This window comes from Aphelocoma coerulescens, chromosome 3 (genome assembly GCF_041296385.1).
Source record: "Aphelocoma coerulescens isolate FSJ_1873_10779 chromosome 3, UR_Acoe_1.0, whole genome shotgun sequence".
Taxonomy (NCBI): domain Eukaryota; kingdom Metazoa; phylum Chordata; class Aves; order Passeriformes; family Corvidae; genus Aphelocoma; species Aphelocoma coerulescens.
Window position 1 is genome coordinate 3,471,537 of NC_091016.1, and position 27,091 is coordinate 3,498,627.

Sequence of the window (27,091 nt, forward strand, 5' to 3'; positions counted from 1 at the left end):
GTCAGAGAGGAGGGGAAGGCTTAGCAAGACTATGTGGGATTGGTGGGGGTCAAGCAAAACAAAGATGGTAATGTGAAAGAAAATTAACTTTTGAATACGCTTACATAAATACAAATATGACTGTGTTTTAAAAACTTAAGAGAACATGGATCAGAGACCTAAACCTTACTTGAATCTGTCTTAACTGTGAAAACTCAGACACTTCCATTTGAGTAAATAGAAAACTGAGAAATAAGTAAAACCATAGTACCCTATGCTGTTGATATGGGGGCTTTGCTGGAGTCAGGCTCTGGGGAGCTCCAGCCTAGTCCAAGCATTAGTGGCTCCCCTCATGCTGGCTGGTGGGGAAGGACCCCAGGGACTGCATCCCATGCTTCTGTCTGAAACAGTTACCTAAACACCTGGTTCACAAAGAAGTGCCAAAGTAATAATACTGAATTATTTAATGTTTGTTAGAACATGATAATTACTCTCCTCTTGAATAAGAACTTGTTATAATGATCTTTTCAAAGCACTGGCCATGGCCTGAAGTTTGAAGATTCTCTGGATTTCCCCCTGCTCAATGTGTATAGGTTGAAGTGTGTGTATATATATAGTCATCTATATGAGATTTTTTATATATTTGTAAGTCTGCAGATGGAAAAAAATAACACTGGGAGCCCATCCCCAGCTCTGGAAAGAAAGAGGACCAAGGGAAGGGGGATGGGGACCTGCCCTGCCAGGATCCAGGTGGCTGCAGGTGAATCTTGTGCTGCATTTAGGTGGGACAATCTGTTTGCAATGAACTCAGCTGTGTGTGGCAAACACTGAGAGAAAAGCAGGGTGGGAGAGAGAGAAGGTGGTTTAACCTTTTCACAGGTGACTTTGTTTTCTTTTTATCATCACTGTTGGTGAGTGCCAGGGGCTCGGGTTGGCCTGTGAGCAGTGCTGTTCCCAGGCCTGAACACCTCCACTGTGGAGCAGGAGGGGTTTGATGGCATGGTTGGGTGTTTTTTCAAGAAGCTTTGGAAGTCCCTGGTGTGGCAGGGGACCATCGTGGCTCAGGCCAGTGTGCTGAGCCCTGGTAAAGCATAGCTTCACTCACACCTTAAGCATGAGGGTCACAGTGAAAGGAAAACATTCTCTTGGGTTTGGAGGTGGCATTTCCAAATAGGATCTGGTTTGTTGTCAGAGTGGTGGGGGTTGGCCTGGACGTCAGTCAATGGCACGGGGCTGTCGAGCTGCTCTGTTTTCACAGGCGTTAGACTTCATAAGAGAGGAAATACACAATCTAAAAATAAAGTCTTTTCTTCCCCCTGCTGGAGGGGAAGTTTCCATAGACTGCTGTGTGCTCCCATTTAGGAAGGCCCAGAGCCCACCCTACCCAACCTTGAGAATCCAAGGAAAAGTGCACCATGAAACATGGAAATGTTTCCATGGGAACTGTTCCTCTACTTCTGCTAATAAAACAGACCAATAACACCAGTGACAACAGGTCCCAGTTTCTGCACCGAACTACAAACAGTGAATGCTACAAAGGGAGCTGGTAAAGAGCAGAAGTGTAATCAACAGTACTCTAAATTAGGTATGTGTGTGCCTCTTGGTGAGAAAGCACAAGCAGATAAACAAAGCCCTTGGGGGTGGGAGGAGGGGAAAGGAAAAGATCATTTTAATTACAGCACATGCAGCCAACAAACCCCATGGATTGTGTGAAATCAGGTTTGTTCCTCTGATCTGCAGCAGGAAACCCTGTAGCAGATCAAATGTGTTCAGGGAAGCTGTCCTGCTAATTGCTGCTCCTAGCTGAGCCAAAGCCAGCTATTTAGACAAAGGAGAGAATTCACTTCTTATTTAGTATTAATTATGAAATAGCATGTCTTGATGGGCTTCACAATAACACTAAATTTCCTGGGGAAAAAAAAAAGTAGTTCTAATCCTGTGAAATAATTGGAGAATTAACCCATTGCTTCAGGCTGGAATCCAAACGTGCATACAATTAGGTGCAAGATGAGTGATGTGATGAATACGGCCTTTTCTTCAGTCACAACCAGTTATGAAACTTATTTTAAAGCATTCCTTCCAAGCATTCTTGTGTGCTCTGATGTTAAAAGAGCATGAGGTTTGGTTGGTTTTTTTTCTTCTTTCTGGCATGATTTTCATGGTTCCTTTTGGTTTTTATTTTTAAACCTGTTGTGGCTGTTTTGCAGCATCTCTGGCTTCTCACTAGAGATTTCAGAGTTCTGTACTGAGTATTTTGGGGGTTGGATGTGTTGCTTGGGTACTCTCATGGACAGAAGGTTTTAGTTTCCTCCTGTCCTTTTCCAGCAGGTGTGGGGTGTCTTGGAGCAGCTTATCCACATTTGTAGCCATGGACAAGCAAAGCCAAAGAGGCAGGGAGGAAGTTGTTGTTGGTACCCTGACAGAATGGAAACGGCAGGAATATCCATACAGAGCATCCATAATCCATATGTGCTTATGTTAAGTAATAACTTTACTGTGTCCAGGAAAACGTTTCTGTGAGCGCTGATGGAAAACTGAGCTGGATGGGAAGGCAGGTATGTGCCAGTAGAGACCAATAAACGTGCTGCTCTAAAGGCACTTCAGAGACATTTTCAGGTGGAAAAATGAGCAGTTGGTTAAAAAAAATACAAACAAATGAAAAATAGACAACTTGAGGTTTTCTCAGCTGCTTCCCTTGGCTCTTTTGAAGCTGCCTTTCCTCAGAGGATAGTTCCGTGTGACAGTGGGTTTGACTTTTTCCCTGCTAATAGCTTAGCAGGAAAAATGAACAATGGAGAGAAGAGGCAGCCAGTGATCGGTGCCCAGACTGGCGCTGATAAGGTTTTATCTTTGACCTCGATGAATTAATTGATGCTCAGGTGTCAGTCAGAAACGTCCTGGCCTGGTTGAGGAAGGGACCGAGGGCTTGGTCCTGCCCGTGTCTCTGTCCCAGGATTCGCTTCCCGGGATCGGGGCGGGGGTTGTCGGGGGTGTTTCTGTCCCCTGAGCTCCCCGGGGCTGCTTTTTACAGTGGGGTTTTTTTATGTGGTGCAGCCGGGACGGCGGGGACCGGCGGGAGCAGCACCCGCCTCACAGAGCCCCTCAGAGCCCCATCTCCCCTCACAACTTCACTCACAGCTCCCATCTTACCTCACGCCTCTCCCCTCGCAACTCCCCTCTCTTTCCCCTCGCAACTCCCCTCTCTTTCCCCTCGCAACTCCCCTCTCTTTCCCCTCGCAACTCCCCTCTCTTTCCCCTCGCAACTCCCCTCTCTTTCCCCTCGCAACTCCCCTCTCTTTCCCCTCGCAACTCCCCTCTCTTTCCCCTCGCAACTCCCCTCTCTTTCCCCTCGCAACTCCCCTCTCTTTCCCCTCGCAACTCCCCTCTCTTTCCCCTCGCAACTCCCCTCTCTTTCCCCTCGCAACTCCCCTCTCTTTCCCCTCGCAACTCCCCTCTCTTTCCCCTCGCAACTCCCCTCTCTCTCCCCTCACGGCTCCCCTCTCTCTCCCCTCACGGCTCCATTCTCCCCTCAGCTCCCCTCTTTCCCCTCGCAATCCCCCTCTCTCCCCTCACGGCTCCATTCTCCCCTCGCAATCCCCCTCTCTTCCCTCACAGCGCCACCGGAACCGGGTCTTCACCCTCAGCACAGGTACTCGCCATAAACACCGAAAATACTGATCTAGGAGAGTCTGGAGGGGAAAAAAAAAAAAAAGTTGAATTTGGAGATTTCCAGTCCTTTGTGTCATAGAGGGAGAGAACTTTTCTTGGGCTGGATGGAATCTACATAAATAATTTTTGCTTCCCCCTGTGCCTGTGGGTAACTCAGCAGCTGTTGATGTCAAAGACTGAGGAAAACTTTCTGAATGTATGTTATAAGAAACGGGTTCTAAGTCATATTTGCTGCATTTTAGTGTTCTGTCATCGTAGAAAATATATAAACAATCCATAAATCAGAGTGATTGCAAGAGGGAAAGATGTTTAGTCTAATTACCCTGTGCTATTTGTTTGGATGGGGAGGATATATTAGGCAGACTTTTCTTTTTCTTCCCTAGGAGTAATTAAATATGCTCCCAAAAAGGTTTCTGGCTAAACTGCCTATTAAAATACCACATTTGTAATTCCTATTTTACATATTACTAGCTTCAGAATTCCAGTGGCCGGAACAAAAGGAGCTGAAGTTATATAAATTAAGGGATAGTATTAGAAGAGAGCTGTATAACCAAAGTAACTCTCTGCTCAGATGTGTCCTCTGAGTTTTTATTCTTTTCAGATACATAAAGATGGCCAAAGGGCAGGAAAAATGACTGCAGTGTTGAACTATAACTGCACACAAACCCAAGTTTTTATTCTGTTTTCAATTACTTGAGCGGTCTGTACAATAGTCCAACCCACCAGAAAATTCATGCTGGTTTACCAGATATTCACTTAAAAAAAAAAAAAAAAAAGGCCCAAATCCCTTCATGTTTCTATTGCTGCTTTACAGACACAGTCCTGTTAACTGGGATTTCATGGGTATAAATGACTGGAAAATTACCACAAACCGATGTATTTTCTATTCTTGTTTTGGCATGTCTGTTGTGATTTCCTGAGGAGTGGGTAAATTATATGGAAATGGTCACATGTAGTGATTAAAAGGGTTTAAAAATCAATTTCACCTTGCAAGTTGGTAGAGAGGGGTCACTCTGCGTGGGGTTTACTCTGAGTTAGTGGAGCCTGGGGCTAAAATGCAGGCTTGGTTTATTTGGTCTTAGTTTAGTGTTTATGTTAGTATGTGGTGTTACTTGCTGTGGTACTACTGGAAGGCATCTGGGAGTCCTTGATGGCCTTAGCCTGGGAACACTGCTCAGAAAACTCCTGCTGTTTGAAGTCTGCTCCTGAGGGAAGGTCCCTCCAATCTGCTGCTGACTTTATCCCTAGGCCTTAAAATAATTTCGGAAAAGAAAGGTAGATCCCAAACAGCCTCATTAACACCATTTTTGTTAACACATTTTTTCCTCAATTTTAAGCATTCCAACAGGTGTCTGTTTGGGTTTTTTTGTTTACATCAATGTGAAATATTTATTGATGTGAAGAAATGCCTTCATCTCTCTGAGAGAGAGGTTTGGTTTGCACATATTCCTGCTGTGCACAGGAACATTTGCTGCTGATTAGAGGGGTACAGCTCTGTTTGCAAAGCAAAGTGCTTGCATGAACAGATTTCTCCCCTTTGCCTTCTGGTTTCTCTTCCTGATTGGAGTTTTCCAGGTGCAAAATGGTCTTCATTCAGAGAGAAGACCATCTGTGTTTTGTCGATGCTCAGAGGAATAAAACTTTGCAGCTGAGAGCTGATTTCAGTCCCTCTCCTTTCCTGCCTTGATGCTGGAGTTGGTTTTGTGGCTGTGCCAGGCAAGTTGGCAGAGGCTGCTGGGCCTTGTGAAGTCATGCTGGGCTGTGGCTGGAGCAGCTCCCTGCTCCTTTTATCCTGTAGGAGTGTGTTTGTTTTGTGTAGGAATGTCAGTCTGTCAGAGAAACAGCATTTCTCCTGCAGACAGTGACAATAAACATTGCGTCGTGTGGTGCTTTAGCTCCAAGTCTAAGATTCTACTTCCCAGCCTCTGCTGTCGGCATGGCTCAAAGCAAAGCCGTGGATGAGGGAGAGAAATAATGCACAATGGAGAGTACTCTGAAGGCCTTTGCTGTAGTGGGTGCTGTCAACCTCCCTGGGATGTGTTGCAGGGGTGGTTTTGATCACTCTGTGCAGTGCGAACCTCCAAATCTCAACATTTGTGTGTACGTGTCTCCCTCCTGGCCACGGAGCTCATGGCAACCGAAAGAGGTTTCCCTCAAAATTTAACAAGGCCCATTTGTTGGCGGGGGAATGAGTAATTGCTGAGGGGTAGCACCTCGGTAGTGGCATTTGGGAGGTTTTGGTCCTAGGCCAGCTCACAGCTCTGTCACGTGGAGCACCAACGCAAAAATGTGTTCCGTGCTTTTGCCGTGTCCAATTATTTGCCTGGTGAATGGGGGAGCTGTTTTTTCAGGCTGTAAATGTGGCCTGATTCTCTGAGCCCCCCATTGCCAAACAGGAACGCTCCCCTGAAGGCTGAGGGGAGCAGCACACCCGCGTGTGGTGCAGGACTGTCACAGCAGCCCTCTGCACAAGCAACAGTGATTAGCAATTTCCAAAGCACTTCAGCAGGTTTCCTTTTCCAAAAGCGGCTCCCGGATGGCAGGAGAAGCAAGGAAGCCCCAGCCTGTCTGCACATGGTAAGTGACAAAGTTCCTCAGCTGCTGATATGCTTTAAAAATATATATGTGTTTAAATTTTCGAGAATGCTGATTCTTATCTGGTGGTTTGTGCAATTTTATCGGTTGTTTGCGTAAATAAATTTTTACCTACTCCAAGAATTGCCATGAATTTTATCCTGGCAAAGGGCTTAATAAATTGCAGGAGACAAAAATGAAGAGGAAAGTGCAACCTTTAAATAGAGCATAAAGGAGTCATGGATGGACGTGGAATTTTTTTGTTTGTTTTCCTCTGTAATGAATGCACAATATTTTTATCCATTACTAGCTGTTGGCTGTGGAAGTGAAAATATAGAGGTGGGTGATGCAAGGCCATAGAAATGAGGAAATACTAATATGTAAACCCATTTGCATTAAAATATTGCACTTGTCTGGAAGAGAAGTAACACTGGGTGTTAGTAGTGGTAGCAGAGTGATGGTTTGCTATTAGCCCTCATAATTTATCCCATGCAGTGTTTCCTGTGGACTAAGGGCTTGACAGATCCTCTCAGCCATCCTGGTGTAGCAAGAATCAAGGTTTTGTGTTTCACTCTTAACTCAGTGGATCCAGGAAGAGAAGCCAGAAAGCAGAACTGATGATTAATTTTCTGGGTGTGCACGTTTTTATTGCTGCAAATTTGTATGGCTTAGTCCACATCAGGATTGTGTGGTCTCCGAGTGGCTAAGGACATGTGCCTGCTTGCTCCAGGGGAGCTGCTCTGTCATATTTGAAGAATTTTCAGGAGTCCCTCCTTGGGGCCTGTAGGGTGGGCAGCTCGGCCACTGCTGAGCTGGGGTGTTCAAAGAAGGTGGGCCCAGGGTTTCAGTTTTATTGTCTGTGCTCTCTCTTTCTCCAAGTGGTTGCATCAGTGTGCTTTGGGCTTAAAGGGAATATTGCTGAACGTGTTACAGGTTTTAAAAAGTGAGTTTGATACTGTTGTAGGTCAAGAAATCACTAACTAGCGGGTTAGCCTGCAGTCAGTGCTGCGTGGCCATTGAGAGCTGATGATGCAGCCACAGGTTGTTAAACAATTTTAAACAGGCCTATTTTCAAAGCTTGTAAAACTAACATTTAATGAAGCGAAACAGATCAGTGGTAAATTTTGTGCAGCAGCTCAGCTGTATTGATTGCAAGGTTCAAAGACTTTCAGTATGGCCCTATTAAACACCTATAATGTTAGGGCTGAAATGACGCTTGGCAAATGCTAACAAGGTTGAAAATAATTCCTGCTTTCCAATAATCTGCTGCCCTCCAGTCAGCAGGGAGCGATGGGAGCTCTTTGGTCACACAGGAGTTGCTCCTGGGTTAATCTGGGCTGGAAAGAAAGGAACTTCTGTGCTGGCGCAGTGGCAAAGGCAGCCCTGCAGCAGCCGTGGCTGCTGAGTGTGCGGGTGTGGGAGCTCTCCCTCGGTACTTGCGCTGTGCCGCTCCTGTCTGTTGTGCCCCAAGGGGATTTTTGCTGTTTCGCGTGGACAGGGCTAAACCTGGGCCAAGTGTGAGAGCAGGGAGCGGTCTGGCCCCTCCGTGCCTGGGGCACTGTGGGTGGATGTGCACGGTGGCTCCGGGCAAGGACCTGCTGGAGACCGTGACTGCCACAGCGGCTGTTTGGCAGAGCACCTGAGAGTGTAATTTAGCTGTGCTTGGCTTTGGCACGCTGAAAGCTGGATCCTGGCTGCAGCCCGGTCCCCTGGTGAGAAGTCTGTAATTTGTAACCACTCAAGGATGCCGGCGGCTTTTCCTCTGCTCCACGGATATATGCCCGACTCCGCAGGCTCAGCTGAGCCATGCCCCCTCCTGCCCAGCAGCGGGGTGGGAATGGGGGAAGATGTATGATCAGGCAGGCAGCATGGCAAAAATAAAATCCATACGGATCAACTGAAGAGTTTTAATCTTGCCTTGTAATAACTCCTTATCTCTCCATCCCCCATATCTGTTACAGTGTGGTGTCACTGAACGCTGCTCGCTTGCAAATCAAAGTGTCCCCATGCAGTGTAGTGACTGTAAATGTGTACGCACACACACCAGGAGTGCACCCCTTGCTGTGAGAATGGGGGGTGTGCACGGAAACAAACCCACGCAGCTTCCAGGGCGAGTACAGCAAGGCAGGGCCTTAGGGAAAGAAGAGTCTGGGTGCTGCGTTTGACCCTGGAAGCTCCTGCTCTGGGTCGGCTGACATCCCACGCTTCACACCTGGGTAGGAAGGGTTGTTCTTCTGTAAAACAGCAGCTCCCTCTCCCGCATACATTCTGACAACAGCAATTAGAAACATAGCAGCACACCAGGGAGCTGCTAAATATAGAATGGCCTGAAGGGATGAGCTTTTATTTCCTGGATTTTTTTTTTGTTGTGATTCCCCACCCCTGTTTTATGGATGGTGCAGGAGAATTTAAAGGTCAGGTGAGCAAACTAGCTCAGAAAGAGGAAAAGGGATCCCTACCTCTGCCACCATGGCATAAAGAATAGGAGTAAGGAAATTCCATAGGGAAATAAAGGACCATTAACTCAAAATGAGTTTTTGCCAGCTTGTGGTGGATAAAGCTCCTGCTGGTTCTGGGATAAGGAGGAGGAAGCAATGCTGAACTAAGGGAGTGTGGGGGCTTGAGCACAGTGGGATGTTGGTTCTGCACTGGAGCTTGGAGAAGGGAAGTTTTGCTGAGGCCCAGCCCTGACCTGGCCGGGCCCATAGTGCTCTGGGACATCATAGCTCCTGTGCAAGAAATCCTGCCTTTAGGAAATGCACAAAGAGTGAGAGTTTCAATTCCTGAATGTCTTAATTCAGAATGAGTTGTTGTCACTGCTGCAATAACACAAATTTTGCTTTTGCATAATATATTATTTATTTAATGAAGGCTGAATGAAAGAGCTCCCTCACTCCCTCTCTGTGGTGTGCAAATGTCTGGGGAGGGTTTGGTGCTTGCTTCAACAGCTCAGGCTCCTAAAGACTTGACATCTTGTTTATGTTACCTAAATAGATACATGCTATTTCCAGGAGCTGGTGTTGGGCTTTTATGGCTGTCTTCATACACAGTTTCATTTTTAGCATAGGAGAGGTCACAGCATTTTGCCGACTCAAAATACCTGACACTGACAAGAGGAAGCAAATTTCATTAAATAAAAAAGGGGTTAGCACTGCACAGGCTGGTTATTTATAAATAGTGCTGCCAGTCGATACCTGATGGTTTATTGAACTTAATGAAACTCCTGTAGCCAAATGTGTATTTTAAGAAGGCATTTGACCTTGGGCATCTTTCCTGCTGAGGGGATGCTGTCTGCTGTGTCAGTGGTTCAAAATCAATAACCTCCAGCACTGTCCTATTGAGAGCTCTTGTACTTAAGGGTGATATTGTAAAAAGTGACAATATTCTGCTGATGAATGACTTGAGACCGATATCCCTGTGGGAAGGGTGGGCAGGGTTATGTGGTGACTCTAAAAATGCCCTGGTAATGAATGAAGAAAAATTCTGTTGGGGATGCCACTTTATTCATTTAGCACTTGGAACTGCTGCCCTTCTGTCAACCTTTACCAATGCTGTCTGTGGGGGTCTGAGTGAGACCTGTTTGCTCTTGTGATTCACAGATTTCATGCGACTTGTTAGGAATTCATACTTTGCTATTCTCCTGCTCTTAGTCATTGTAGCAGGTTGATAGCCCTTATGTAGAAATTATACTTGTACACAAAAATCACTGCCCAAGTCTCACTTTAGGGGCTGGCTGGACGTTTTAGGCTGTTGCCTAGAAATAGTTTAAGGGTGAACATCAGGAAAGGAGAAGAGCTCTCTGATGCAGGAGTAAATGGGGATAAACTGGCAGTGGCTGCATTTATTGTATCAACTGGAAGAGAATCTCAAGCTAGAAGTGTCTGCCTTTAAAGGCCAAAGCAAAAAGTCGAAGTTCCTTTTGAGTATGACACTCAATTCACATAAGGGGGTGTACACTGGTAGACAGTTGGGTGTGTTGCCTTGCAAAGGGCTTTTTACAATATTTAAGGCTCCAGACTAACTGAGATGCTGCACATAGAGGAGCTTCTGTGCACAGCATCTGTTTGAGGTTGTTGGCACTAATTGTGGACTAGGCTGAGCCTGGATTTTCTGGGTTCCTGAGTTTGGGAACTGGGGGTTAGATCAAAGTGGAGGTACTCTATAAACTTAATATGAAATATTTTGACAAATCTACTTGTGGCAAACCTAACTTGTGTTGGAAGATGTGTAGCCTTTCACAAAGGTAATATTGTAATACTGTTACTTCCCTGTAAACATCCCTATCGTGTCTCAAATCTCTGGCTGTGGAAACACTCCTGTGTCTCTTGCTTGACGCAGGCTGACAGGAAGAGAAGCAATAAATGCAAGTGTACACGTCGATGTTTAATTGCAATTTTCCAAAATAACTTTTTTAATAACATCTTTTAAATACTTTATGTATTAAGGAGCTCAGCGGGTCTCTTCTTAATATACAGTGTGATTAATTCAAATGAGAAAAAATAGTCATGCAGACAGGCTTTTCAGCTAACGAACAGGATGCATAAAATATGCTCTGCCTCACTAAGGTATTACTGTCGTCTGACATTTTTGGAAACTCCCATGGAATTTATTTTGCATTAGCTTCTGGTAGTGCTGATGGAGTGGGTGAATTATTGCCTCTTTGTCTTGAGACTTGAGCTAATCCTCTGTGCAGATTTTTGGAAGTTTCTTTTGCACAGTTTGGAGTTAGGCCCATTATTAAGAGAATTGCACACAAGAAAGGTTATCCCAGCAGCACAGGCAGAAGAGACACATCACTGTGGGTTAAGGCAGTAGACCTGTAAGTCCTATTTTTTTGTGCTAGCAAGTCTTAGAATTTTGTTGCTTGCTTTAGTCCATTGTATGTTATCTGTGTAATGTTTTTAAGTACCTGGACCCATGTGCAGAGCACCTCCTGGTATTCTCTACCTGAAATACCAGTAAACTCATTTGGCAGGGAGTCCTTCATTTCCCATGCTCAATCAAAAAGCAGATTTTGCTCTCTAGCTTCTAAAGTCATCTTATTACAAAAGAGATTTTCTGCCCTGGAAGAAAACAGAAGAGGAGTTTCTAAAGAGATAAATGACAGACTCAGCCTTAAACCCTGAACTTGCAATTTATTTGCAGAAAATGTTCAGGGAGTGCAAAGACAGGACATCTGTTTCATGTTATTCCCAAAGCAACCTGCTTATTCAGCTGCAGACATCTCCACCTGCTCCTCTAATGAACTCGGATCTCACAATATTCCATGTTCCTTACTTTGAACCTGGGCAGAGCTGTCGGAAGCAGGGGAGTGCTTCCTAAAATTTAGCATAGAGAGAACCCTCTACATATGTGCTGTTGGAGTCTCTCTGACTCCCACACTCCTGGGGCTGTGATGGCTAAATTAGGCATTAGTGTACATGCTCCTAATGTAGGATGTTGTGTGAAACTAGAGCAGTTTTGGGGCTGGTGAGGGGTTTGGGCTCTGGCCTTGAAGACGGAATTTTTCAGTGTGATCCTTTTCTAATGCACTGCTGGCATTTGACATTTACCATTGACTGCTTATGCAAACTAAGAGGTAGCAGAAAGACACTAATTTCAATTTCTTTTCCCCCCTCCCTGTACTTTAATTTCACAAAGTAAATATCAGAAAGAACTGCTTTGCAGGTGATTTTTAGCACAGTGAGCATAACGCTCAGGGAATGCAGCTGAAATCCTTGGCCAAGGCTGCAGAGTCACTGTTTCAAAATGCATATGACTTTGGTGGAAGCTCTGGACTAAGTGCTCCCAGCCTGCAGAGGTGCCCGCAGCAGTGGGAGAAGTGCTCCAAAATGGTGCAGTCATCTGCTCAGGCAACCTTCTTTGGCAGGAAGGGAATGCCCTTGAAACTTTACAGAAGTGGCAGATCCTGGTCCGAGTCCCCCGCTCTGAAGGTGTCCATGGCAGTGTGGTGCCGGCCCTCCTTTGGAGGCTGGGGATTGAAAGTGGTGTTCAATTGTACCTGAACTTTCTGAGCTGACTTCTCGTGACCTGTTCGGAGCAGACTAAATGGGACAGCAGGCAAGACAAAGAATGGCTTTTGTAAACTCCCAGGAAAGATTCCTTCTTGAGCAGAAGCATCCCTGGGAGCCTTGCTGTGTGTCCTTCCTTATACTGTGCTATTTTTTGCTCTCCCTACAGTCAGATACGCATTGTCAGACACAGATCCCCTCATTTGAGAAGGACCTTTGGTGTCTGTCTTATGCTAAACACTGTCTTTAATGAGCCATTTACTTGGTGTGATGCCTCTTGCCTTTCATCAGCCACTGTTTCCCAGACTAGTCTTGGCAGGAGAGGATAGGTCTTTGACAGATTCCCAGGAGGGCTCAGGGCAGGGTCCATTAGGATGGGGGCGACAGCTAAGGAGTAGGAGTGTAAAACTGCGTTGTGCTGGCACCTCCCAGTAAATATTCTCAAATAATTTAAAGAACAACATGATAGATTCAGTGTACCAAGCCTTCCAGCTGCCTTTCCCACAGCAAATGTTGTGTTCTGCCCCAAAAGCTGTAGATATGGATATGTGTTGGGAGCAGTGGGCAGCCCAAAGCCAGGAGGCTCTGGAGCACGTGGCTGGATTCAGGCACAGGATGAGGCAGCTGCTTTGCTGTCCTATGTGCAGTTTGGTAGTGTAAAGGTGAGTTAGGGAGATGGGATGGGAGTATCCAACAGTGACGGTGTTGTCTGTAGTCACAGACCAGAAAGAGAATTTCTGGAATTGTGAAAACGGCTGCTCAGTGCCATCCCAAATATCACTGCCTATGAAGGAGACAGATTTATTCTCCTGTTCAAATATCTTCCCAATTTTGTCACCCTGACCAAAGACTCTTGTTCTTCATTGGTTTTTCATTTCCCACTAATTTTTCAGAGGATCAGAGTAAATATCAACAGTGCTTTTTGGTGCCAACAGAATCCTGGATGTGAGACTGGGATGAGCTGTGGTGGCAAACAGTCCTGGCCTGGAGGCACTGGAGCTGCTTTAGCAGCTCTTCTTGTACCTCTGCTCCCCATGCCAGGAGCTCTGTGTCACACTAGAGGCCCCCTGCCACGTGTGAAAAGCAAGTGGCAGCGAGACTGTGAGTTACACGATCATCTCTGATGTGAAATCTGACTGCTCTGGCACGGTGATTTTCAGAAAGCTTCTGCATCAGTGCTGGGCTGAAGGAGTCTGTGGGATTCTCTGTAACATGTGTCTGCATGTTGGACCTGACTGGATGAAACTCTGTAGAAGTGGCAGATTGAAGGATGTGTGAAAAAGATATGATCTGCAAAAAGCAACTAAAAATTGCATATAATGAAAGGGGATCTGCAAGTAAGTGTTTCAGTACAGTGCACCAAGAGAATAATCTTTATCATCGTGGTGATAGGTCCTCTCTGCTGCTGTCTCCCAGGAGCAGCAGATCCAAAGAACAGAACTGTGACTTTCTCTGTTGGAGTGAGCAGGAGCAAATCACCTTGTTCTCCACGAGGAAAAAAATTGGCAGTGGTGTTTTCCTGTTGCACAGAGCTCAGCACTCGGATTGTCTCTAACTGCAGTGCTTCCATTTGTAAAAAACCATCTCATGGTAATTAGTTTTATTGGGTTTGGCCAACTGCCAGGTAAAAAGCTGGATAACACATAGTACTGGCATGGTGCCCCATGGATCCAGACATGCTCCATTTCCAGTAGCTTTTGGAGTCTTTAGTGACTCGTACTGCACAGTTATTGCATATCCTGAGTCAGTGGAGGCAGCACAGTACATAGCTAAGTGCCTTTTGCAATGCCCAGTATTAAAATTTATGGTATTTAATTTGCTATATGGGTAGAATCAAGTATAATGATTTTCTCTTTGTAAATGGGGTGGACTTTTCCTGTTATTGGCGGTTAGGCTTGCTGGGGCAGAAACATAGATGAGAACATGGAATTACAACAGGCTGTAAACTCAGTTTAGCACCAACTATATATAATTATACTTAAGAAACAACAATAATGGCTGGGAACTATGGCATGATAGAAAAAATGTGAATCCTCCCTGGAAGAATGCCTTTGCTATTTGTAGCCAATTTCACATGCTTAGTAACTTAATTCTACATCGATTTCTGTAAATGGTGCTGTAGCTCACAAGGTGGCATTTAGCACATGGAATGGAGTAAAGAGGGGCAGTGGCCCCTCAGAGGGCACTCAGGGCTCTGGTAACTCTTCACTGGGGCCATGAGAAGTGGGAGGCTATTATAACAAAATTCTGCACACCATTAAAACCTCCCCCCTTTCTTCCCAGGAAAGGCCAAAGCACAAACACTTGTTTGGAACCGGGACTGGGCTTTAAGGAGACATCCTTAGGGAACTGCTGATCCCTGCTGAGTGTATTGCACCTCTTCCAGAAGTGACCAGGTCTTTTCCAGACCCACTACTGTAGTTTTTCCTCCAGTGACTAAAAACTAAAATATACACAGCAGATGTGAGACCCACTGGAGCACTGATCCTTGTGGGGGGAGCACCAAAGAAAGATTAATAGCAAACTAAGAGAGGTGGATGTGACTGAGGTTTTGTCCTTCCTTCTGAATGACCAAAGAGTTTATTCACTACTAATTTAGAAATTAGAATTAAAAGGGGGCATCTTCAAAAAAAAAATTCAGTTCACAGTGGCTTAGGACTTTGTTCCCTTGTGTTGCTTGCTAACCTTGGCAGTAAATGCGACATTAATTCTAAAATGTGGCTGCAGGACCTCAGAGGATAATAGCTGCAGGCTCACAGCATGCGGGACAGGCCGGTGCCCTGCACCTCAGAGCCAGCATCCCTCACACACAAACCAGACATGGCAGATGCAAAAGATCAGCTTGTGCCCGTTTAACCACAGGGCCACGCTGTACAATTCTGTCCCATTTAAAACAGCTGATTAACTCCAGTGACATCTTTACCATTGTCTCTACCAGTCAATAGATTTGTCTCCATCTAAGCCTTCCTTTAGGAACAAGAGAGTTCTTGATACCTCAGCAGGCTGTTTGCAGGTATCAGTTTTGTTTAAACACTGTGATAACTGACTGTAAGGGGCTGATTTTATTCCTGTAATATTCATGTTAATAACAATAACTTTTGAGAAACCTGTTAAAAGTCTGCAATGGTATTGTAAAAGAAAGGTCAGATGCACCATTCCCCATTCTGTAATGATCAAGTTAGTAATTTTTGATGGATATATTAAATGATGCTGTTGTCCCTGGGCTGATCACAGAATCAAAATAGCCTCCTATTTCATTCAGAGTGTAATACCTGCAATGAAATGGTCTTCTGGCTAAAACAGGTGTTTCCAACAGAGGGAAGGTTTGCTCTTTTAAACTGCATCCAGCCAATACTGTGGGTGTCTGCCAATAGACAGCAACACATAATCTATATATAAATTAAACAAAACCCCTTCATGAAAAGAATATTATTAAAGCTGCAAAGTCAGGCACTTGGAGGTGAAGAAATGCCAGCATCAAAGTTTCCTGGGTGACCTCAGTTTGTCCTCTCCTTTGGTTGTGCACATGCATAATGATGCAGTTTATAATTACACAGCCAGCAGTTACTCCTTTTTTAATGCCATATGCCCATATTCAGCACCTGAAATGCCCTTGCTCTTGGGGCTGTGCAGTGCTGGGGCCTTGGCTCTGGATTGTTGCTGCCTAAACCAAAAAGGTGATTTATGGAACAACACCAGACTTGTGCCCTGGAGAACGTGTTGGGCTGTTGTCATGTGGATTCTGCAGGAATTTAAGCACTCTGTTAAAGCCAGAGTTTCCATACTGTGGATGAGGGTGTGAGAATGGGGCTCCACACCTGCACAGATGCTGTCAGAAATGGGCTTTACATACAACGCTGTGAGGAAAAATTATGCTGGAAATCTTTCAGGAGTTTCTCCTGGTGGTGTGTGTCTGGTGAGCCCTGGTGGGATTTTAAGCTTGCTTGAAAGTAGTACTTGTGCTTTATAAGGCAATGTATTTCCTGGGGAACTTGGAGCATCGTTCTGGCAAGAGCAGAGGACAAGTTTCTCCAGTCATCTGCTCCTGCATTTTAAACTTCTTTCTGCATACTTCTGATCCTAGGTACATAAAATATTATTTTTAAAAAGATTTCTATCAAGAGTGTATTGTAATGATTCTCACACAAACTTTGATATTTGCAACTTTCAGAAAGAACTAATTGGGTATGATTTCATACTTCCTTTAACAGACTTAGCAGCACTGCAGCTCCAGTGACTGATGGTGGCTGCAGATCTCGCTGGCCACTTCAGCAGATCTGTCCCTCTGTGATCTGCTGCTTTTGTGCCCAAATCCCTGCCAAGGCATGGAGAGCTCTTGGCACGGCTGGAAGGAGCTCAGTGCCCTCATCTGAGTGTGTGTAAGGGGCCTTGTCTGTCACCTGGGGTACCTCAGCTGGCTTTAACTTGCTCCTGAGCTCTTGGCTGTGTGCTGAGCCTCTGCCAGCAGTGCCTTTCGTTTCAAAGTAAATGAAACTGGGACTGGTCTATGTAAGTCTGCTGTGCTCCAGCCAGAGCTTCCAGCAGTGCTGAGGGCATGAGATCAGCTATAGATCGACGCTGTGCTGTGTCCTCAGCTTATCTTTTCTGTCTGAATTGTCTCACTTTTTATTTTGTGTTCTCTCTTCTGGCTGTTAGATCTGAGGGTTGACTTTGTAACACTCTCTGTGCTGTTGGGGCAGGGGGTGTCTCAGCATGTCCTGCTTGTGCAGGACCCGCCTGCCTGTGACCCAGGGACCAGTGTCTGCAAGGGCTTTCTGATCTCTGTGAAGTCATAGTACAATATAGATATTGAAACATGAGAGGAGAACTCGGGCACAGAAAATGAACAGAAAATCAGCTTTTCTGTATTAACTCTTCATCTGCTGTGACTCTTGCACTGTGTGTGCACAGTTGTCTCTTGTTTTGAATTTATCATATTGTCAAAAAAAGGGGGAAAGACCTCAGTTTTATTCAGCATGATTTTTTGGATAGATGTGTTAGAGATTATAGATCAAATTTAAATTTCTAGAGCAAATGTGTACATTTACACATGAAAAGTTCAATTGTTTTCTTTTTAAATAGAAGGTTTTGTTTAATACTTGAGTTTACTCTTGCTTCAGAAGGCAAAGGAAATCCTGGTGTAGAGCCAGGGACTGGGAGTCAATAACAGAAGTTAAACTGAAATTAGACATGAAAGATTTATTATTTTTTTAATCTTTTGTCTCTGGTGCCTGAGAGAATGGTGCCTCTCTAGTTGAAGGCATCACACAAAAGGAAATTCAGCCTCATTGGAAAATGTTTTATTCCTCTGAGACAGAAGGGAAAGTCTGAGCAGAAATATTTTTAAGTGTCAGTCTGTCTCCCTCTGATCAGACTGTGCAAACTCACCACTCCTAGTTTGATTTGGGGGGGTTACTTTGCACTTGTAAGCCTCTGGCAACAGGTGGCCCAAATATCAGCAGAGACTCCATCAAAACCCTTGAAGACATTTGGAAAAATAGAAATTTATTTACACGTTTACTCATTGAATAGTCCACGTACAATAAATTTAGCAAGGTTGCATCCTGGCATAAGATGTTTGCAGAAACTTTGAATTTTTGAAGTTTGCAGAAATGGAGCAAAAATGTGAGAGTTTGCAGATCAAAGTGAGTGGCACTCACCTCCTGGGGCAGGCTTGGGGTCTGCTCCCTCTGGAGGTTTTCCTCAGCTTTTAGTGGTTCTGTGTGAATTATCCTTCAAATATGTTTCTGTAAAGGAAATACCATTCCCAGAGGCAGGATCAAGCTGCTAAAGGTTGTTCAAAGAAAAAATAGCACCGGTTTTATTTACAGAGACAAAACTTAGCCCATGAGGTCTGTAGTATCAGCTTGCCTTTATCCCTGTGGTAACAGCTGGGAGCAGGTGTGTGCAGGTGGAATGGGAAAGGACTCGGGCTGGTGTTAGGGAGAGCTGTGTGTTCACACGGGGTTTGCTGGTATTCCATTTGGGTTTGCTCACAGGGGGCTGTAATCTTGTAAGCCTCTATTTCAGATAGGAATCTAAAATATGGAAGGACATGCCTAAATTGCAGAGATCTGAGAACTCATGTGAAGCTTTGCTTCTCCAAACTCCAGTGTTGTCAAATGCAGCAGAAAAGTGCTATAAATGTGGTGTAAGTGAAAGCCACATCAGACTCGTGGTGTAAAGCCTGTGTTTGAGACAGATGTCTCAAAGACAACGAATATATGCAAGTCACACTTGCCGCTAAGGAACATCCTTATATCCTTGTAGAGAAGTTTATCACCTTCCTGAGCTCATAATGGTGATTTTTTTTTTTTTTTCCTGGCTTGAGCTGGTGACTGAAGCTCATGTGCTTGCAGAGGACCAGCTTGCTGTCATCTCGTTGGCATTCTGGTTTGCCACTTGCAATTAAATCTAAATGTATCTATGTGCCTCCCCCAAAAGACAAGAACCTGCTTGCAATGAGCTTCCTGGTGACAGGGATCCAACTTCCCACTGTGCTCACTTTGTCTGACCTTTGGAGCACCGAAGGTTGTGATGCACCAGCCTGCAGGGACCTGCACGATGTCTCTTAATTGTGCTCTGTAATCAGCGGCTCGTTTGCAACCCTCTGCAATGACACAGCTTTGTCCTCCAGCTGAGGGCACCACGAGAGGCCACTCTGCAGGCAAAGGCACGAAGGAAGATCAAACACTGCCGGCAGCTCTGCTTCGATGCTGGGAGGCTCCTTGGATCTGTGAGAGGGACCTCAGCATGTGTTTTATTGGTGTATTGATTGGCAGAGGAAGCATAAAATACTGCCTAAACCCACATTCTCTTGGGAAGCTTCCATTACCCAAGGCAAAACAGGACCCAAAGGGCCCTAAAAAGCATTAATTCCCCTATAAAGATGTGTGTGTGACCTTGGATTAATCCAAAGTCAGGAGAAATAGGTCCCACTCAGTGCCTTGCAGGAGTTTGCAGGCTCATGGAAGGACCCTGTGATACACACCACAATAAACTCTGCAGGGGTTAAACTGGGTGAAGCAGAGGAAACCTTCATTGCATCATCGGGGTGAAGGAGCTGCAAAATTGTTCCACTTTTCCAGAAAAAGGAAGCGTGAAGAACCTGTACTTTGGCGTTGCTTTGGGTTAGTAAAAGTCTGTGTATAAGCTCTGTGTAGAAGTGAGGGCCCTTAGAAGTTGTTGCAAGAACACCTTTCACCCCAGCAGCACAAAAAATGCACTATTGAAGAAATGGAGACCACTGGGGATGGTCCAAGAGAGATGGGACTTTGCTTCTTCAAGCTGTCCGTGGTTCAGGTGCTCCTCTGCCTGGAGAGCTAAAAGTGTAAGGGCAGAAATGGCAAGATAACCCCACCATTGAAATGAATTGCCATGGGCTCAGAAATTGGTTGGACAAGACACTCTGTGACCATGAAATCACATTTTGGAAAGGCTGAATTGCATAAGCTTAGCCCTGAAGCTGCTTCAGCCTTGTGGAAGATGTGAGCCGATAGTGTAGGATGGCTCTCTGAGTCCTTCCTGGAATATTTACCTTCCAGAGTCCTCTCTGGAGTATTAGGCTTTCTCATGTAAAACAATCATCCCCTGCTTCGATGGATTCTCATGAAATATAATCTGCATAAATGGAACTACTGCAGCCGTGTCTGGGTTGAAACATACAATGCTGTAAGATGGAAAGAAATGGTTCTGTTTTTCTTCAAGGCAAAATTTCTCACATTCTTGACAGCTTTTGAAAAAAATGGTGGTGTATGTGGAGTGAAAATCTTTGATGGGGAAGTGAAATAGTGAAATAAAAAAGAATGATAGCTCAGTTGTTTCACTTTTTAAAGGTGAGGTCCTAAATTTCTAAAGTGGCCATCCAGATGCTAAAAGGCATAACTTTTACAATTTATTACAGCACATTTTCTCCTTTATGTCCTATAAAACACTCTAGCTGTTCTTGACCATACACCTCTGTCAGAGCATGTGATATGTACCTGAAATGTATTCATTCCCTCCAGCCAGGGGACCCCCAGGGCTGTGTTTGCTTTAGCCTGTTTTACTGGTCCCTGTGATGTGCAGAAGTTGGAATGAGCTTTAAAAACCTGATGGTAGTGATAGCAAACCAGCAAAATGGTCCAAAGATTCTGTAATCCGTGTTTTTCCTGCATGGACTGGGCTCTAAAGCAGGCCTGGCTTCCTGTGGGATATGCTTGACCAGGAATTCAGATCTATGCTGCAAATGCAGTTTTTGTACTTTTTATCCTTTACTGTGGGGGAAACTGCATCTTGATGTTGTAGAGAGTGAACCTTAGAATCACCATGAGGACAAATGCAAACAAATGCAGCTAAAGAAGAGTTTGTTCTCTGCCTGGGAGGGAAGAGGAGGGTGAGCTGAGAAACCAGACTGGGGAGTGGCTGCTCCTTCTGACACCACTGACTCCAAACCCTGGGGTTTCAAGCCAGGGCCAATGTTTCTCCTAGGAGTAATTCAAGCCACAGCTGATAGGCACTGGGCAGGAGCTTGGCTGGATACCCCAGGCCTGTTTGTTGTGTGCTGCAGAGCAGATGGGATCCACATGAGGTCCAGATTTCAGAGTCAGGATGTTTGCAGCCCAGGCAGGGTTCGGCAGCTGCCCGTATGTTTCTTGTACACATGGTGAAAAGTGGGCCAGATTATGAGACGGGGTGATTCTGTGCATGTCCTGGTCAAAGCCGGTCTATCTTGCTGTGCTTTTGTAGTAACCAGCATCTTTAACAATCTGCAGTATTTGTATGGCCTTACATTCCAGGGGAACCAAATACACCAGACTTAATTGCCTTCAAAGTGCTGCAAGAAAGTCAGAGCTCAGCACAGGCTGCACTGGGAGATCAGTGCTAGCACAGGGACCTCAGAAATCAGTTTTTACAAGCTCAGAGCTTTTACACATTGATAAAGCAGTAACTTCTTACCTTCCATAAGGGAAAGCAGCGTAATATAGAAATACTGATGTTCAATTTACATTTAAGTATATCCATATTATATGTATATTTAACACTTGTATTTATTAACCATACATTCTTGTTTGTGTTAAATACTTTAAACATATAGTGAATACATCATATAGCCCATATAATAAATACATAACATTTTTTTCTTACAATAACTATTGGCTATATTTAGTTTACTACACTTTAGCTTAGTAACATGAGTTTTAATTAAGCCTAGTAAAAATGTTCTCTCTTGTAACTGTTTGGTAGAGAGGTAGGACAGGTTCCAGTGGTAAATGCATTTAATCTCGTTAGGGAAAAGGGGGAAAAAAAAGATCTTTTATGCATTCTAGTGGTGAACATTAAGGACAACATCTGCTGGGAAGATCTAATGTTGGGTTGGAAATTGGACAATCACATTGTTCCTAAATAAAGTGATCCTGCATATATGGGCTTAACTGGACATGAGGCTGATTTATAGTGAGCTACTTCCATACATCAAATTGAATGTATAAACATTTTCATCAGTATATACCAGGTATTTCTAGACTGTATCTGGGATAAGGTAACTAACAGGCAAAAAGAGGAGGTTTCCCAAATTGTCAGTATTTTTACTGGTGTAAATATGAACAGCTCTGCCAAGACATTATGGTAGATGGCCCACATCTAAAGACTTTTCAGTGTAATGGGGATTTTTCCATTGCTTTCTCTGGCATTTGATTCAGGGTCCCTTTCCCTGGAATTTGGCTGAGAAGCCTCAATAAAGCTGTACAAGAATTGTTTATTTCCATTGCTGCTTAGCAAACCAACATGACATGGAGTATAACATGGTTCTGGAGGTTTAGGTGGGCTAAATTGTATTTTTTTTTTTTTTTTTTTTTGCATGTTCACAGGCTTCTCCCTCCTAGCCTGTGGATTTCTGCCACAGGACTTATTTATTGCTCTTGTCTGGAGGTCAGGAGCTGGGTGGTTACATCTGTCCTTTCCCAGTCAGACTGCTGTGGGTGGCTCAGGTCAGCAGTGCATTCAGACACCCTCTCAACCACCTCCAACTCTACTTAACTAAAACACCTGGTCACGCATGGGGAATTTTTGTACTGTGAATTTGTATAGGAGCACGTTTGGAAGGCTCTGAAGAACACCTTGGGTGTTTTCATTTTTGTTATTCCTGCAATCTTTGCAGAGATGTAACACCCGGTTATATCCGGATGCAGGATCACTTCTGAAGAACTCTCTGTTCTCACATCTTCTGTACAAATACTTTTTCTGTATCAGGTCAGGGCACAAATGCTACAAAAAATGTGATTTATTGGTAAAATAGTGATTTTTCTGAGAAAAGTTTAACAAAAAAAGGCCAAAACATCTCTTCCATCTGTCTCCTAAGAAGTACAAACTCCATCTTGAGATACTGTTTTTTGATTCCATGCTTGGAGACAATTGAGAGCCTGATTCCTTCTCCTGAGAAGAGTAATAGATTTTCTTCTTTTAGACTGGGTATGGTATTTGAAATGCTCTTGGGGTGCTTGCCTTCACTTATCTTCTGTTTCTTATCTCTTGAGCTGGCCAGTAAGTCACTGGAAGGGTTCTTTTTTTGGTGTGTTGTGAAGGGACTTTTTTCATTCCTTTCCATGTTATATGATGTCTTTATCATTTATATTCAGGGGAGTAACAGGGCCTTTGAAGAGCACCAGGCCGTGCTGCTTGGGAATCTCAGCTCTGCACACATTTGCCACACGTTTGCTTTGTAGGTAGAGAGTTTAAAATCTATTTTAGGGTGTTTCTTTTGCAGAATGGCTGTCACCATGAAACCCAACTCTTGTGGAAACATGAGCCAAGAACAAATATATTTTACTGCTTGTGGGCAGGGCTCTGTTCCAGTTTTGTGTGCTGCACTCTGATCAAACTGCTGAAGGCAGCCTGTGTGAGTGTAGATGTAGATTGACACCCTGCCTAAATTAACATGTCCTCCCTGTTTCTGGGGTCTGAGAGTTTTTTGGGTAAACATTGTGCTTGTTTGTGATCTACAATTGGTTTTTGTCAGTTACATTGAAGGAGGGATGGATGCTGTCTCCCTGGGGAAGGATCCATGACCCTCTCTGACCCAGCTGCCTTAATTCACAAGAAGTTCTCCCTCCCTGAGCAAAAGGAGAGTTTCAGACCTGACTCTTCCAGAACCACAGTAAAGAGAGTCCAGATGGTTGGGAGGACCAGGATAAAACCTGGCTCACAGCCTGGGATAACTGCACAGTGAGGATATAGCCAAAACGTCCTTCTCTGGCTCTTCTGATACTCTCTTGGGCCTTCCTGCTCTCTCCCCCTGCAAAGATCCATATTGTCCTTTCTTGGCTTTCCTTTCCAGCTCTTTATTGCTTTAGTAATACCAGAAGGATCTCCTGCTCAAGCTGCCAGACAGGCAGCTTGTAATAACAGAGGCACAGAACCAGCACAAGAGATTTCCTGGTTTGACTAGGATTTGTGTGCAGGAAATCTCCTCCTGAGCCCCATGTGAGTGCAGAGGAACATTGCAGCCTTGCAGCCCAGCAAAGAGATGGAGGTAAAACCCCCAACCACCCCAGATTCCCCCCCCCCCCAGAGAAGGGTAAAAGCATCAGTCAATGTCTCCAGCACCTGTTTGATTGAAGGCAGCAGCATTTGGGTGAGCACTCAGCCCCTTCACTCTGTGAGCCCTGGCTCCCACAGAGGGCAGCAGCTGATGTGAGACCAGCGTTCCCTGACTTGCACCCTCTGACAGCTTTTGTCCTCTGCCTTCATCCAATGAGCTGGGTGTGGAGCAGGGGATCTGTGGATATTGCACTGCAAAGGGAAGTGATTCCAGTAGGTGCTTTGGGAGAAGCTGAAGAGCATCTTCCATGGCCTTTCCAAACCAGAATGCTCCGGAGCTGTCCCCGAGCTTATTAGCACTGAGCCCTCTTAATTCCAAGAGGGTGCTCGATGGCCACTTGGGAGATAAGGGAAGATTAAATAGAAGAGCATAAGTGCTTGGAGATGAATCCTTAATACCTGTGATGAAAAGGAGGCTGGATTAAGTGAGAGTTGCACCTCTGTGAGCTGCATTTCAGAGCAGGGATAGCTGATCTCACCCCCAGCTGCCACTGGAAATCAGCAGGTCCTGGCTGGAGAAAAGTTCAAGCCATTCTGGCATTAAGCTAAAATCTTTTCTGGAGGTCTACACTTTTAAAAATATAGTTGTATAAGGGACTGAGCGGAATATTAATTGAGACTCTCAGGATCTGGTGGCAAAAGGATTGTTTAAAGGGTGGCATGAGTTTTGTAAACACACAAGGGATGAAAATGATGAATCAGAGGAATGCTCTGGTAAAGAACAGCCTTCGGTCAAAGAAGATACTCCTTCCTCTAGAAAGCATCTTACAGAGAGCTAAAGAGAAGTGATAAAGTGTGAACAGTAGTCCTGATTCTTCTACTGCACTTAGAAAAATACGGACAGACCTTGCTGCAATACACAGGCTCCCACAGTTGGCAGGAAGGGCAACCCTGGACAGGAGGAGTCTCTCTGGGCTGGACTCCATCTTGGCTCCAGGCTTGTCCATAGGGATTTCACCTCTAGAAGGAATGCTGTGGGAATGGCTGCATGCCAGCGGCTACTGCAGTGATGGGAGGGTTTATAAGAAAACCAAGAGGATAGGTGGGGTTTTGTCCTCTTGGAAGGTCTTCATAGAAACAAGAAAATAAATGTACAGGAGCTCTTGACTCCAGCTGCCCCAGGGTGTATAAGCTGATGCTGGGTGCCCTGGCTGTCCTGGAAGGCAGCAGATAATCCATGTATGAGGGAAGGGCACAGAAATGGCTCTTTCAAAGGGTGCCCATAAGTAAAACTAAGTTTTGAACAAAGAGGTGGCCTCTTCTCTTCCCCCTTTCCAAGGATATTTGCTGTTTATTGAATGGCATCTGACCAAAACTTGCCTGTTTTGCACTGGTGCAGCTGATGAACACTCAAGTCTTTGACTAAAGGCTTTACTGGCAGATCTGCCCCTACTGGGAGTCTGGTGGAGCTCTGCCCATGTCTTGACTGCCATACTTGAGCCTGTCTCTTAAAGCTGACCTGGGGAGAGATTTAAAAAATGCTTTGGTGTGGCCCTTTTCAGCAAAAGGATTTTATGTTGCTCCTGGAAAGTCAATTGCCTTGATGAAGCTTTTGGCAGGAAAGAGGAGCTGCAGCTCACAACTTCTGAGGGAATAATTTTGATGTGTTTATTTCTGGTGCCTTTTTTTTTTTTTTTTTTTTTTTTTCCCCCCTCGGTCTGGATTTTGTCATTCTCTGAGAGCTCTGAGGTTGTAGAAACCCTCTGAAATGTGCCTGCAGCCATCACTTTGGGGCCTGTTTCACACACTTGTGCCCGAGCTGGTGTCAGTGCCCTTTCCCTGGGATTGCCTTCCCTGCAGCCCTCACTGAGGTGCCGTGGATGGGAGCACTGAGCAGAACGTTGGTGCTGATTTCCTTGCATTGTGGTGCTTTAGGCCTGGCAGCAACTGGCACATAGTCAACCACTGGAAGCCAGGAGATTCCAAGGGGAAGATCAGTGGCAGGGCACATCCCACCTGAGGGAGAGTCAGTCGATTGCAGCCGGCTGCGCAGGCTTCCCACAGCTTTCCAGACCATTAAGTGTGTTGACATCAGTGATCTAAACCCACAAGAGCCAGGGAATTTGGGCTTTGGGGTGAAGCTCAGGTTTCTAAAATGCATGTCTGTGCCTCAGTAGCCCTGTGTGTCCTCCACAGGGAGTTCCTGGGGGGATGTTTGTTGGAAGCCAGAGCAGTTGGCAGAGCCCAGTGCTGGGATGGACTCTGTGCTGCACTCAGAGTTGTCTTTGATGTCTCTCACTGGTTGCTATTGTGACTGCTGCTGCTGTCAGGCAGAAATGTAGCACAGTGAGATGAAGACACTGATCTGATTATGGTGACAGACTATGAAAATAAACTTTTCTCTAAGAGCAGAGTTTCGACAGTTGACTTTTTTTTAAGCCCATTCATAAAGCTTGGGATATTATACTTTATTTTCTTACTGTTCAAAGTAAAAGGTTGCACGCACTAGACACACATGGATATGTAAAATTAAATGCATTAAGAAAACAAATAATTTTGAGTCAAATGTACCCCTCTTAAAAACTTACTGCAATTCTGGCTGGTTTGGGTCTCCTGAGATGGAGTTAATTTTCCCCACAGTGTTGTTAAGACCCCAGTGCTCTGAGTAGTGCTGGCACAGCATCAGGGCTGTCTCCCCAGCATTCCTCCTCACCAGCAGCCTGGAGGTGGGCGAGAACTTGGGACACAGCCAGGACAGCTGACCCAAGCTGACCAAAGGGATATCCCATTCCATGTGACATCAGCAGCAAAAGTTATGAGGGAGGAGGACGGGAGGCATTCATTATTGTGGTGTTTGTCCTTTGGAGTGATCCCTATGCATCCTGAGGTCCTACAGCCCGGGAAGTGGCTGGACACTGCCTGCTGATGGAAAGTAGAGAATGAATATTTTGTTTTCCTTTGCTTCTGTAAACTGCCTTTTTCTTTATCCATGAGATTCTTCCCATCTGATTTTCTCCCTACCCCGTGGTGCGGTGAGGAGCGATAGAGCAGCCCGTGGGGACCTGGCCTCCAAGCAGGGTCACCCCACCACATCAAGGGACTTTCCTCTATCCTGACAGCACTGGGATCAGCTTTGCAAAGGCAGCTGAATGACCTGAGCCAGGAAGTAACAGAGCCTGATTGCTCATGGATTTGTACCTCATAATTGATTGGGCTTTGGCAAAGCCTTTCCTGCAGGACAGAAATTAGTAGGGCAAGAGCTTTTTAAGAAAGTCAGCTTGCAGTCACTAGAGAAAGGAAAACTTAGTAATTATATATGCAATCAGTTCTGCCGATGAGAC

The 27,091-nt window shown here is 45.0% G+C and overlaps 1 protein-coding gene across 18 annotated transcripts in view; it reads left to right on the forward strand.

Moving 5' to 3' along the window:
• Positions 1 to 27,091, forward strand: part of CCDC85A (coiled-coil domain containing 85A) — a 215,823-nt gene that overhangs the window by 159,471 nt on the left and 29,261 nt on the right. For 4 of the 18 annotated variants that reach the window (XM_069008875.1, XM_069008874.1, XM_069008879.1 and 1 more), the window contains 3 exons: positions 630 to 739; positions 1,342 to 1,564; positions 2,305 to 3,358. The exons of 3 other annotated variants lie outside the window; for them this stretch is intronic. The gene's annotated coding sequence lies outside the window, so the exon portion shown is untranslated. Of the gene's footprint in view, positions 1 to 629; positions 859 to 1,237; positions 1,320 to 1,341; positions 1,565 to 2,304; positions 3,359 to 14,516; positions 16,139 to 18,870; positions 21,293 to 23,547; positions 23,743 to 25,685; positions 26,166 to 27,091 lie in introns of those variants that run through there. 11 more of the 18 variants (XM_069008859.1, XM_069008860.1, XM_069008861.1 and 8 more) reach the window with 11 other exon arrangements.